At 37.5% G+C, this 14870-nt stretch overlaps 1 protein-coding gene and 1 non-coding gene across 2 annotated transcripts in view; both read right to left on the bottom strand.

Annotated features, from left to right (window-relative positions):
* The window catches only part of LOC142423931 (large ribosomal subunit protein eL33-like), a 107922-nt gene that overhangs the window by 43783 nt on the left and 49269 nt on the right, over positions 1-14870 (bottom strand). The gene's annotated exons all lie outside the window — the stretch shown is intronic.
* On the bottom strand, positions 1320-1451 carry LOC142425280 (small nucleolar RNA SNORA49). The gene has a single exon (XR_012779627.1). It is a non-coding gene; the product is annotated as a small nucleolar RNA SNORA49 (small nucleolar RNA).

Raw genomic sequence — 14870 nt, 5'->3', positions numbered from 1 at the left:
ATATCAGAAACAGTAAAACAATCGGATAACACAAGGAAAGGATCGATTAAATGATCAAAACTTTAGCTCTGCTGACAAAGGAAGGGGGAAGGTCCCGTAAAAGTAAGAAATGGAAGAGGGCACAGCATAATTAATTTGACAGGCATAAAGGAAACTATGACAGAATATAATGAATGACATCAAACTATATGAATTAAATAAAGTGGACAAATCTTTAATGCTCAAAACCTTCCCAAATCCACTCACGTCAAAACAGTCTCCAAAAACCCCAGAACGAGTGAAGAGATCAAATCTGGAATCAAAAACCTGTCAACAAAAAGATATCCTGGAGCAAATGAATTCACTGGTGAATTCTACAAAACAATTAGAGGAGAAATGACAATATTTTTAAAGAGTCCCCACAGAGAGAAATAAATATTTCCTATTTCATTCTATAACAGAAAGAGAACCCTGACACCAAAACAAGACAAAGACACCAAACAAACAAACTACAGGCCAGTCTATCTTCTACTAATATAGATACAGACACCTCAAGGAAGCATTTCCAAACAATATCCAACAACATATTAAAATATTCATACATCATGAAAAAGTGGAATTTGTTCCAGGAATGTAGGGATGCTTCAACATTAGAAAATCAACCAAAATAACATCAGCTGAACAAAGGAAAATAGCAACATCATCATCTCCATGGATACAGAAAAAGAATTTGATAAAACCCAACAGCCTTTGATGATTGAAGAATAAGTTCACCACAGCAAGCAAAGTTTACCAAAGATTGAAATAAAAGGGAAATTCCTCAATATGATTTGTATGTGAAAGCCAGCAGCCACATTATACTTACTGAAGAAGAACTAGTGGCTTTTCTCTTGGAATCTGGAATAAGACAAGGATGCTCACTATTGAATCTGAAACAGCCCTAGAGCAATAAAACAAGAAAAAAATACTGGGAGTGGAAATGTGTGTCTGCTCTGCTACACGTATTTCAACAACAGTAAAATAAAATATTTTAAAACACTGTATGGGTCATATCTTTTTAAAACGAAAAACAAATGCATAACTATAGTGTGGTCTTTTCAGAAACAGTTGTTTTTGTTAGATGCCACCGAATTGGTTGTCATTCATAGTGACCCTATGTACAAAATAATGGCAATAAAACATTGCCCAGTCCTAAAACATCTTCACCTACTTGTTGTTGTTGCTATTTTATCCTTGTTGTATAAACAGCCAATAATATAAATTGATTAGAGTTTATTGAACATAAGACATTTTAGGGGCTCTCTATAGTTGTTGTGATGGCGTAAATTCTTTTTTTCCCCATTGTTAGCTCACTGTGTAGGCCCCAGAAGAAAGTGGGTTCTTCCTGGGGAGGGACGCGGAATCCCTTATCTATCCTCAGGTGACGCCTGGGCACTCTACAGCGAGAAGGCCCTGGAGTGAGGCCGAGGAAGACTGTGCAAATTCTTGCAGCCATCGTGCCCACTCATCCCCTAGAGGTCTTCCTGTTTTTGCTGACCCTCTAATTTATCAAGCATGACCTCCTCTTCCAGAGCCTGCTCTTTCTTGATAACATTTCCAGAATATCTGAGAGGAAGTCTCACCAGACCGGCTTGTAAGCAGTCTCTTGTATTAGTTGGAGAAAGACTTGTCTTTCTGGCAGTGCACCGTCACCAGCACCATAATTCAAATGCATCTGTATTGTTCAGCTCTCACACGCCTGTGCACTTTGAAAATACCATGCACTGGGTCAGGTGCAGCTTACGGTAGTTCTCAAAGCAACCGCTGCTTTCTTTACACTTAAAATATATCTTGTGCCAAACGTTTGTCGAATTGATTAAGGCATTTCATTTGTTCACTGCTGATTCCACGAGGATTGATAATGGATTCAAGTAAACTGAAATTCTTGACAGCTTCGATCTTACCTTCTTTTCTCATGACATTAGTGATTGGTCAAGTTGTGCCTGTCACAGGTTGTTACTGAGTCTTCCCCGATCCTGATGCCATATTCTTTACATAGTCCAGATCCGAGACTATTTGATCAGCAAAGATAATGAATAAGGTAGAATCCTGAAGGACACCGTTGCTGCTTTGAAACCACAATGTATTTAGAAGTGAGGATGGCAAGGTTTTGTCTCCCATTCTTGGAGTAAGCTATCAGGAGAGACCATTGCCTGGAAAGGGGCGGGATGCCTGGTAAAATGGAGGGGCAGGCAGAGGAAGGCCCTTGATGACATGGATTAGAGCAGGGTTTCCACAATGAGTTCGGACAAGAGGACCAGCGCAGGTGACCCAGGACCAGACCGCGCCCGTCCTGGAGGACGCAGGTGCTGTGAGTTGGAACCAACTCAAGAGCACCAAGCAGCAATAAGCACTTCAACTAAAGCAAAGGAAACTATTGATACATAATTTATTCACGGTGTAGTGATTTTTAAACACATCATAGAGTCTGCTTCTTGGTTTAGCTGATGATTGTCCTTCTTCCAACCTCATAGTACCTTCCTACAGAAGAAAAACCTTAAACAATTTTTTAAATAATATCTGACAGGAATTCCCAGTAAGCAAAGTAAATACAGGGCAATTTACTAATCTGTAGTGGTCACATTCACATGTTTTTCACCATGCAAAGATGTGGTGCAACCTATTTATAATATTCACTATAGATCAGTAAGAAAGCACAATTAAACTTGTGCTTTTTTTTTGGTTTATTAAGCATCTACCTCTCCAAATCCCAGAGTTTGTTGACCCCATTCTAACTCAAAAGCATAAGCTAAATTTGTTTAGCGTCTTAGGGTAATCCTATACTACTGTAATAGTATAAATCAAACCTTCTGATGAAAGTTCTTTCCCTGACATCAGTCTATGTTTACCCCTTCAGTAACAGAGGCGTCATATTTTCATACCAGTTTACATTATAATATTTACCATACCTTCTTGATAATTCTCTCTTTAATTGTTGCATGCCAGACCAGGAGTCTCATTAACTAATAGATGACTAAAGATACTCTGGTATTTTTAATGTGTCTGAAATGGTAGAGGAACAGAAGTTGTCATTTAAATGGTTAGTATAGTCCTTGTTGTAGGAATTTTGTTTGCTCTGGATGACTGATAATATATAAAGGGACCTGAGGAACCCGATTTATGAGCGACTTCCTGTTGCCATCAAAGAACCAAGATCACGGCCAGACTAGAATTATTTTTTCTTAGATCTATGACCAAGCAGATGGTCTGATATGGACTTCAGCTTTGGTGACAATTTGAATACTAGGCCAGAGTGGACAATGACTAACACAAATAACATAGTCACTGGCCAGATGAAAAAAAAAAAGACAGAAAAATGAAAGGCTATCTGGTGGTCTGGGAAGCAAGAATCAGACTTTCCTTCACTTGAATTACCACTTATCACCATATTGACTATACCCCAAACCAAACCCTCGGGCATCAGTCAATGCCGACTCAGGAAGCCCCCATGGGTTTCCAAGACTGCAACTGTTTAGTAAAGTACAAAGCCCAGCCTTGCCAGGAGTGGGAATTGACATTGTGGCACACAATAACAACATAAACAAAAATAAGTGAATAAAGACACATTTTGTTGAGTTGCTTCTGACTGCTGCTGTTGGTTTCGAACTGCCAACCCTGCGGATATCTTAATAAATTAGTGGTTCATATACATAATTATATTCAAATGGGACATTTCAAATGGGACAATGTAATCAAAACTCGTGATGTTTGTACTAAACTACATGGATACATGTTATAAGTCATAAAACATTTCTTATAAGTTATTTTTGTTATTGTACTACCTTAAATAGAGAAATATTACTCTATAAGATGTTTTTACTTTTCTTTTATTGCATACTACATAATACACTGGCTTGCCTCTAGTCTACTACAAAAATTATTTTTTTCCCCACTGCCTTAACGAACTCTCTCTTGGTTCTACAGTTCTATTATTTAAGAGGGAAAAAAAGGAACAGAAACTGAAAGGGTAATGTACATCAATCTTACAATTAAAACGGATGCTAGTGTGCTTGTTACTTTTAATAAAATCGTATTTCAGTGTTGGTGGCATTTATATTTATGTCACTGGCAGAAGCATTTTAAATCAAATTAATAAAGAGGTCAGTAGTCTGCATCTGCTCATTTTAACCCGCATTTGTCTTAAAAGGAAATGATAGCTATTTAAATGTTGTAAAGTCAGAGTGCCCTGAGGTCAATGGAGAGCCCAGGAAGATTCATAGAGCAAGGGCCCAACACTAGGGAATGCTCTAAGAAGCATTTCATTTTCAAATGAATTCCTTCCACTTGGAGGCAAAGGTCAGCAAGATAGCATTAGTTAAAGAGGTCTCAGCGGCATCAAAGTTAAATAACAACCAAAAGTCACCCGCAGCAATGTCTCTTTAATCCATAGATTTGTCCCCAAGGGCTCCAGGGCAAAGAAGAAAACGGAATTGTTAAAGGTGCCAATAATAAATGCCATGATCAGCAAGCATCTTGGGTTCCAATCGGAGGATAAGAAATGTTGTATTGGGTTTTTGTTTTGTTTTTTCCATTCTCTTTGCAGAAGACAAAAATTCTATTTAAGTACAGCTGCCTGTTGAAGTAATTGAATATACTTGGAACTGATCAATCTTTATAACAGATCATAGCCAATTATAGTAATGCTTAGATTGAAGATTTTTCACAGCAAACATAAGAAACTTTGTATTTTTTTAAATAGCTATTGTCATGGTATAATAATCAACCTAATAAAGAGATTGCCTTTTAGGGAAATTTTTTTTTTAAGAAAGTAAAAAGTCTTTCCGTAAAAATCTTTTCATCCTGTTGAAAATATCAATACCACATGCCTGGGTCAGTTCTCTCAGAGAAATACATATTGATTTCCCTCCTCTAAACCTTACCAATGACAAGCAACTGCCTTCATTGCTCTGAATATTTTATTGTTTTACAATTGACAGATTCTGCTATCGTTGAATTTTTATTGTTTCATTGTTCCCACTGTGTAAAAACTCATTTTAGTGTAGTTTGCGGTAGATAAGACAGAACAGAGAGGCTGAAACGAATCTTGCTGCTGCGGTTAAGGCCCATCCAGTTGGTTCACACTCATTGGGACTCTGAACAACAGAACGACTGAGACCACTGCTTCATTGGATTGCTTGGCATCTAACTCTCTTTTGTCTCATTAAGAGCTATTTTATTCAATTAAACAATATGGTATTTCCAAAGTCTAATAAAGAAGAAGCCTCCTCCTAATGCATCACTTTGTGGTTATTGCTGTGGTGGGAGGTGGAGGTGGGAGCTGCCACCAAAGGGATGCTAAACCGATTGTAGCTCACTCATGCAGAACAGAAGGAAAGCCTGCCTGGCCTGAGCCACCTCACAATGGCTATTAGAAGGAAGTCTGTTTGTTCAGCCCTATGCCAATCCACCTGCTGGGGTTCTTCCTCTTTTTCAATGACCCTCCACTTTACCAAGCATGATGTCCTTTTTTCAAGGGCCTAGTCTTTTCCGAAAGGGCATCTGTTCACATTCCGGGTGGCTAACTACAAGATCATCAACCTGAAGCCACTAGCCACTCCGTGGGAGATGAGGCTCTGTGCTCCTCAGAAATTGATAGCCTCAAAATCCCAAAATGGGCAACTGCATGCTGTCTTATAAAGTCTTCTCGATCAGTTTGAACTGACTCCATCCCGTGGCTTTGGTGTTAGGGCTGGTCCTTCACGATAGCACCTAAAGTAGGTGAGAGCAAGTGTTGCCATCTCAGGAGCCCTCTGGCTTTCCCCTCTAATACCACAGCATCTTTGCCATGTATGACTTATCCAAATTTGATCTTACTAACTTTGTGAAGATTTACCAAAATCTAGACTACGTCTCCTTTTACTGTTTTTCATAAATCAAACTATTGTGCACATTTTTCAAGGACTAATCATTAGAAGCTTGGGATTCTCAGAGGCATTCATGTGAATAAGAGTCCAATTAAATGGGGATAAAATGAGAGCTGAAACTAAGGGCTCAAGTTGAAAGAAAATGTTTTGAAAAAGATGATGATAACAGATGTACAGATGGGTTTGACACAATGAATATATGTCTGGATTGTGATAAGAGCCCCCAATAAAATGAAAGTAATAAAAACATGGCCACCATTCTTTTAAAATTATTATTGAACTATTGAGAAAGAGTTGATTAGCATGGTTTTTCTAACAATAATGTCATATGCTAAAAAAAACTTCAAATTCACAGCCATTGATTCGATTCTGACTCACATTAACCTTATAAACAGGATAGAACTGCCTCTGTAGGCTTCCGAGGCTAATTACTCTGGCTGGTGATTTCAAATCGATGACCCTTAATTCAGCAGCCTATGGCTAGACTATCATTTGGAAGGGAGTTCTCTGTTTCAGGATTAAGGTGAGATATATTCCGAGTATCCACTGCAGTAGAGGGTGTGACTAACATTCCCCCCCCTAGGAAGTATGATGTACTGACAGACAAAACCACACCTCCATGGAAGAATGGACCATTTTTAAAAGGAGGCACACAGAGAGAAGTCCCCGAGCATCAAGCAGGAAGAGCCGCCAGTGCAGCACTCTCTTCCTGAAGTGGGGAAGGCTGAGACCAGACTCAAGAGGCTGCGTCACAAAGACCTTCGAACAAAGGGAAGAAGCCAGTGGTGAGCCAAGGGAGAGGCAAGGAGACCAGGAGATGGAACAGAGGATGAGACCTTAGGCATGGTAGCAGGCTGACTTCCGAGGCCACCCAGGCAGAAGCCAAGGGACAAGGAGAACCAGAGACTGAGGACTAGGGAGAGACTTGGCTGCAGATTAAGAGTTTCTCCTATAAACTAATGACTGTGTCCTTATGTTTACTGATCTTAGCTTAGGGTTACATGTTAACTTCCCTAAGCAGCCCCAGTACTTGTGAGTTATGTGTGACTATTGCAATGAACTCTTTTCTGTCTGTTTTTTAATCGTTTTATTAGGAGCTCATACAACTCTTATCACAATCCATACATACATCAATTGTGTCAAGCACTTTTGTGCATTCATGCAATGAACTCTTGAACCCAATTTGAAAGTCATGTCCTGGGAGATGCAGTTGCTGACTGAATAAGGTAAAGAACAAAGACAGATGGAAGTCGGTCTCATAACTACCTTACGGCAATCAGCAGGAGATTTCTTGAAGATGTATTCTCCGAATATTTGTGCAGCTGGAGGAGGTGAGACATGGCCTCTTCACTGTTCATGCAACTATCAATTAGTATGTGGCGCTCTATGCTGGTTGTGACTATACAAAATGCTAATGATTTTTGCTTAATTTAGACAAAACCAATGCAACACAACATGTGCATAATTATGGATTTGGTCTATTGAGTCTGTTTCCATATTGTCAAACGTATGAAAATCTTAATAAATATTACAACAATATCAATCTAATTACTCAAAATTGAATTATTTTCAATGTCAACCCCATGAGTACAGAAATAAAAACGACTCAATAAAATAATCAAATGTAGAAAAAGTCACTATTATGATTTAAAACAATCTTTTAATCTCTTATTGTAGATAAAAAATTCAGAAGATATTTTATATTAATGTTGAAAAATAATTCATAAAATATTTTATATTAATGTTAACATTATTTTATATTAACTACTTAAATAATATATTAAAAATCACAGTGTGATTTGCAAGCAAAGTCTCTTTAATAATGTATAGAAGGTTTCTACATCAAATTCCATTGAAAACAGTAGTGCCTACATTTTATTATAATTTTCTTTAAAAATTCTCAAGAAACTTTCAAGTTTAGGTTTAACCTTGATTGAAGCTTTTTGATGCCTTTATTTATGATTAATTGATTCATTTTCAGAATGTACTAGCAAAATAAAAATTTTAAATTTAAGTAACCATGGTATTCTATAGTGTCAAGTGGTCAGATAATTTAAAGTGAGCTTATAAAGAATTCTGGCAGATATTTATAAAAATTTAGATAGGGTTACTGGCAGTGTAGAATATGTCAAGCATTTTATCCTCAAATGATCCATGTAATAAAGGAGAATAAATGAGGTTAGAAAATATAAATAGTAATGCATATTTCATAACCTTTTTCCTTATATAAACACACAAGTTCATGTGCATAAACAGCAGTTTAAATATTAAAATTTTTTCAGTTTTTCTAAATTTCAAAATTAAAGTTTTCAATTTGCTTATAAACAAAGAATTGTAAATACTTTTACAATTACTCTGTGCTATTTTAATAAAAATGTTACCGAACACGTAGTCGTGATGATGACTAATTTATTTTCCTAAATATAACATTGAAAATATGATTTATGGTAAAATTAAAACTATGAACAAATAAAAGTTTTATCCCTTATCAGAAAAAAATCCTGCTGTGAATTCATCTACAAGGTAAATAAAGTGATCAATGATACTTCTAATTATTCATTAATTTTGACAGCAATAATTTCTCTTGATTAGAGAGATTAATACAATTTTATTTAATGGTTAAATTTTTGTCTAGGGCCTTCCAAGTTTCCTTAAAATAAAACCCACGATTCAAAAACATAATAATGTGTTACTTTATGTACATTTATGTGTGTATAAGTATGTAACATTTTCAGTAATATGTTCCTGTTAGATTTAAGTTATAAAAAATGTTTCATGTCAATTCAATGACTTCTTTTAAATGGTTTGAGTGTTGCTCTTTCTTTCCTCATGAGGCCAAGACATACAAATACAACACTACCCCTTCAGTACCTGTTCAAAACCTCAAGCACATTGCCATCAAGATGATCTGACTCATAGAAAACTTATAGTGATCCTGAGATTAATAGGTAGTTAAAAACATATAAACCCTTAAATATTCTGTAGCTAAATAGAATATAAATAATTGTTCATATTTAGCATGAAGATCCATTATACATTTGAAATTGTGTTCCTATGGCTTCCATAAATATCTGTTGACCCTATGAAGTATGTTATGAAAATATAAAATAAGTTTCTTGTATTTACATGAACATTAAGATTTTTAAATTATTGTTTGAATTTGTATTAAAACTATAATCCTATACTTTAAATGTCATTCCAGTCACTGTAATTTCCAGATTTAAGAGAACTTAATATTTAATTAACAAATTTTAAATTATATAAACTAAGTAGAACATATTTTGTATTCCAGTTACATTTTGTCTATATTTTCATGGATGTTTTAAATGTTCTTTGTTTGCACATTATCCTTCAAAACAATATCTCTCCAAAATACCTAAATAAATGAGGTCTAAATTATAATTAATAATTAATAAATCAGGTTGTTAACTCTTCTCTAAAACAAACTAAAATGCATTCAAACAATTAAAAATCCAAAGTTCACAGTCCAGAAAATAAATATTCCTATGGAAAAATAATTGTTCTATCTCTAAATGAAATTTTTACTTTATGTCTCACAACTCATCCATTTAAATATCTACCCAAGTAAATTGTTCCTGAGATATTTTGTACACTGTGATTGTTGCTTTTTAAGCAAATATATAAATATTTTCATGTCTGTCTCCAGATTTTTGTTTGGTTTTGTTTCATATTCATTTATATTCTTCCTTTTATAGCATTAACAATGAATATTAATGTGTTAGTATGAGTACTTTAGAGAAACAAATCCACAGAAACTCATATATAAGAAAGAGTTTTATATAAAGGTTAAGTGCACATCAAGAAAACCTCCCAACTCAGTGCTGTCCAAGCCCACAAGTCCAACATTAAGTCATATGTCCAACACCAATCCACAAACTGCTCCTCCATCTCACAAAACACACACAATGACACCGACTACAGGAGGAAAGTCAAACCAGTGAACGTGTAAAGCTTCTCAGAACTGGCAGGGGTCTCCACACGGCTGCTCCAGCACCCAGGTCTGCACCGGGATTGGTCCTTCTGGCTTCACCTTGAGGCTGGATTGTAGGAAGTGAGCCTTGCCAGCTGAAGCAGGGAAGTGGCTAAGGCGGTTTCACCCTGGCCCAACCATCACAAAGCAAGAGACCCAAGAAACAGAAAGGTGAGGCTCACCGAGCCATTTATCCCTCAGCCCTTCAACTAACCCCACATATGTTCATCGGCCAGGTTGGCATAATAAACTAATTACCTCAATCGACCCCTTGCCAACTTGGCATGTGCACATAATTCTTTAGCCTCACCATTGCAATTAAGTAACACCTACACCTTAATCCTATAATCCTGTGAATATGTTCCCCCACCTATGAAAGTTTGTAAGCCAACCACTTCATGCCTTTATCTCCCCAATTTTGGGTATCCAATTTATATACTGCCCAGTTACATCAACCCAGTGCTCTGAGGAGACAATACAGTTGGAACCTTGTGAAGTCTGCATCCAAAAGCAAAGTCAAATCTGGACAGATAATCCATAAAGTCAGCAACAATATGCATCAGTTCACAGGCTCAAAAATCCCCAGCTGGTTGGGTTCTGGCCAACTCAATGTGGGCTGCCTCACTCAGTCTCCACAGGGTGCCCATTGGTCGCTTTGCCTTTAGACCATGGGCTCTCACCAATACTCAACAAGCTTAGCCCCCTCGTGCTAGGTCATGAACTTTAGACCAGTCAAACCACTCACCTCTTCTCCTCTTTTTCCTACAAACCAAGTCCACAGGTGTCAGTAGCCAAATGCAACTCATCTCTTTATTGCTGCATTTCTCAAAAAAGAAGGTCTGGGTCACCCCACCAGGCAAAAAACCACAGCCAACTGAGGAGATTGCTGAGGGCAAAAGTAATACAGAATGGGTAGTAGAAGAAGGTAGTTCAACCTATCAGTTATGATGACATGATCAATTGCAAAAGTGAGGTTTGTAATTGTCAGTGTATTTTCTTTATATGTGCTTATTGAATATCTTTCCTTTGTTCATGTATGATATATCAGATACAATTGGACTCAGTGTGTTTTCATTTAGATGTATGATAAATATTTGATGTTAAGTATAAGTCTGATTTCATTAGCATCCAGAAATTATATATGTCTAAAGAATTATGCACATTTGAGGTAGTTAGTTTATTGTGCCAACCTGTCTGGTAAACACATGTGGGGTTAATTGAAGGATGGAGGGATAAATGGCTTCGTTAGTCTTGATTTTCTAGTTCTTGGGTCTCTTGCTTTGTGGTGGTCGGACCAGGGTGCAGCTTACCTTAGCCAGTTCCCTGCTTCAGCTGGTAAGGCTCACTTCCTGAAATACATCCCCAAAGAGAAGTCGCATAGACATACCCCAATGCAGCCCTGGGTGCTGGAGCAGCTGTGTGGAGGCCCCTGCTAGTGCTGAGATGCTTACACATTCACTGATTCATCTTTCCTCCTGCCGTCGGCATCATAGTATGTGTTTTGTGAGATAAGGGCGGACTTTGTGGATTGGTGTTGGACATATGACTTAATGTTGGACTTGTGGGCTTGGGAAGCACTGAGTTGGGAGGTTTTCATGATGTGCACTTACCCTTTATATAAAACTCTTTCTTATCCATGAGTTTCTGTGGATTTGTTTCTCTAAAGGACCAGATTAACACATTAATGAAGAAACCAACAGTTATTTTTAACAAAGAAATGGAACAGAGTCAGTTACAGCAAAACAGAAGCAAATAGCTATGCACCCACCCACAACCACCCCTAGCCTTGGAGGAAATATAAGGAGTGCAGGTAACACAGGAAAAGAATATGAATTAGATCTAATATTGGCTGTTAGTAGGAAGCATCAAAGACAGTGATGGGAAGATTTAATTTAATTTGTGGAAAGATTTGTTGCCACTAAGCATTTGGAGTGGAAAATCGATCCATTTAATATTACATTGTGATAGAAACCTTCATGTACTTTCCCATGAAGAATGGATTACGGGTGAACTAGGAGCACTAATGAGAAGTAATTTTAGTAATGTAATGCTGGAATGATACCTGTGGCCATTAGAGTTGAAAGGAGAAATGGGATTAATCAAATACTGTCTGCAACTGCTAAATTATTTTACTCCCATTCCATTTCTCTTTTAGACCATGAAAACTTAACCTAGTCACAACTAAACCTTTCCCAACTGATGTATTCATTTACATGTTAGCTCGCAGGTCTCTTAAAACCAGGATGGGTGTTTGATGTGTAGCACGATCTCAACTGCCCCCAAATCCCAAATACAATCGATTCCCCTCCCTGGAAGCTTTCAGAGACATCAATGATATGCTTCTTTCAAAAAGGCCAGGAAAAAGAAAGGAGTAGCTATATCATCATATGGATATTCTTATAAAATTGTTTTCTTTTTTACATCAAAAGAAAAAGAGAGGAGGTAAGCATGATGTCCAGAATATTAGATAATATTTTCTGAGGAAAACTGGCTGAATCTCACCAGTGGATGTTTCCTCTTTTGGGATACTTATCCTTAGAAATAACCAGTACATTGTCAGAAAGGTCACGCATTCTACTGAAAATTGATGCCTTCTTGAAAGACCCTGAAGAGGGAGGTCCGAGGTGAGGACAGGCTGTGCTGAGAAGAATGGGGCCCCTGTGCTGAGTGAGGTACTCAAAGCAGCTGGATGAATGACTCCTGTCAACAATGCATGGAAAGGGACCCAGAGACATGGAGAAACTAATAGACTGTTATGAATCTATTCCAATAGGAATTGGAGTAGTTTGTTTTATATAAGAAAAATGATGACTGATAGGAAAATTTGCACCAGAATATAGTGCAACTGTAACACAAACCACAACCAAAAGATACTTTCTGACTTTTATTAAGAGTGGCCTGGGGAAACTCAGGAGCCAGTGAGGTCTCTTTTAATGGATGCTGGAAAGGAAGTGAAAATATTCTTATTATATCAGAAAAGATGGTTGACTTATGTTTTGTGACTGAAGGAATATCACCTATAGCAAAAGGGAAAAAGGAGAAGGAGTCTAGTGGACTTGCTGGCTAAGGCAGTTAGTTCATTGTGCCAAGCTGGCCAGTAAACACATGTAGGGTTAATTGAAGGGCAGAGGGCGAAATGGCTCAGTGCGCCTCACCTTTCTAGTTCTCAGGTTTCTTGCTTTGTGAGGGTCAGATCAAGTGCAGCTGCCTTAGCCAGTTCCTTGCTTCAGCTGGCAAGGCTAATTTCCTGAAAGACATCCCTGAGGCGAAGCTACATGGACCTACCCCGATGCAGCCCTGGGTGCTGGAGCACCCGTGTGGAGGCCCCTGTCACTGACTCGGCTTTCCTTCTGCAATTGGCATCATTGTGTATGTTTTGTGAGATGTAGGAGGACTTTGTGGATTGGTGTTGGACATATGGGTTCATGGGAGAATGTTGGACTTGTGGGCTTGGGCAGCACTGGGATGGGAATTTTTTTGATGCACATGTAACTTTTATATGAAACTCTCTCATACATGAGTTTCTATGGATTTGTTTCTCTAAAGTACCCAGACTAACACATTATGGTACCATTAGTGGGGATAGTAAAATAAAAAGAAGTAAAAATAGTCTTATTAGATCACAAAAGAGAGTTGACTTATGTTTTGTGACTGAAGAAATTTCACGTATAGCAAAAGGGAAAAAAGAGACGGAGTCTAGTGGACTGGCTTAGTTAAGAGTATTATTAGAATGAATTATTAAAAAAATGAATCCGTTTCTTTAAAATATTTGTTTCAATCTTTCTGAATAATCTGTGATTTTCTAACAGAATTTAAAGAAAAAAACAACTCAAGACTCAGGTTTGGGAAATATAACTTTTTTTCCTCAAAACAAATCACAAAGTTATAAAATATTTTGCGGCCAAAGAACTGTGTGGGCGCTTTCAGTACACTGTGTCTTCAGGGTCCAGGTCACATTAAGAATATGCCTGTAAACATTTTGCTAAGAATTTCAAAGATGGATTTAAGGCTGGGCCTTTCAAGCTCACTAAGGTAAACCAAACAACTCTAGCAGACTCAGAGGTCATTTCCTTCTGTAATCATAAGTATCAGAGAAGTCTACAGGATCTGTCTCAGAGAATTCTGGAGTATGGCTTTTATCTGATGGACTGGCTAAAAATGAGCTTTTTTAGCACATAACATTCTCACAGTCAGTGCTATTGAGTCAGAGCTGACTCATCGTGATCTCCGGTGTGTTTCTGAGACTGTAACTATTTACGGGAATAAACTCCAGTCTGTCTCCCCCTTAAGCTGCTGTGATGGTTTCAAACTGCAGACCACACAGGTTCCAGACCAATTCTTAAGCACTAAAAAGAACAAGGACGGCTCAAAAGAAAAACAAGTATTTGGGCTCACAATGATTGGTTTTTAAACAGGCAGAGAAAATCATTAAATTCTAAAGAATATTTATTAAAAGAAAGGAATGATACAGTAGAGGGTGGGCTTCAGAGCTCAGAGAATACTTAAAGGAGTAGTAGAGAACAATGGATTGGGGGACTTTCTCAGGGAAGGACAATAGGACTCTAATGGATAAATATTTCCCTTCCTCTGAATAGGGGGCCTAGGGAACTGTGTCCTACCAGATTTCAAAATTGCTGTGGGCCGATGACCGCTTTATGCTTCCAACCTCTTGCCCTGGTCACCTATTCAACTCTGAACAAGAATATCTATTATTTTCCAATCTATAATTTTTATTTTGTCACTGTATAACGTTATTTTTTGTCCAAGTAGTAAAATATGATTTATCATTTTAATTCTCAGTTCTTTGCAAATCAGGAATCCAGGCTAAAATTGCTTATTTACCTCTGAACAGATTTGCATGATAGGATCATAAATTTGTAATGGGCTTGAATGGAGTAATACTTTAACAGTTTGGAGAGAAGTATGAAGATGCATGTCTTTTACATTTGGAGGAAATTTTCATCTTAAACCCTAATAGAAGGTTGCAATCAATAGGT

This window comes from Tenrec ecaudatus, chromosome 13, assembly GCF_050624435.1.
Source record: "Tenrec ecaudatus isolate mTenEca1 chromosome 13, mTenEca1.hap1, whole genome shotgun sequence".
NCBI classification, from domain to species: domain Eukaryota; kingdom Metazoa; phylum Chordata; class Mammalia; order Afrosoricida; family Tenrecidae; genus Tenrec; species Tenrec ecaudatus.
Note: the sequence above shows the minus strand (reverse complement) of the source record. Positions and strands in the feature narration are given on the sequence as shown.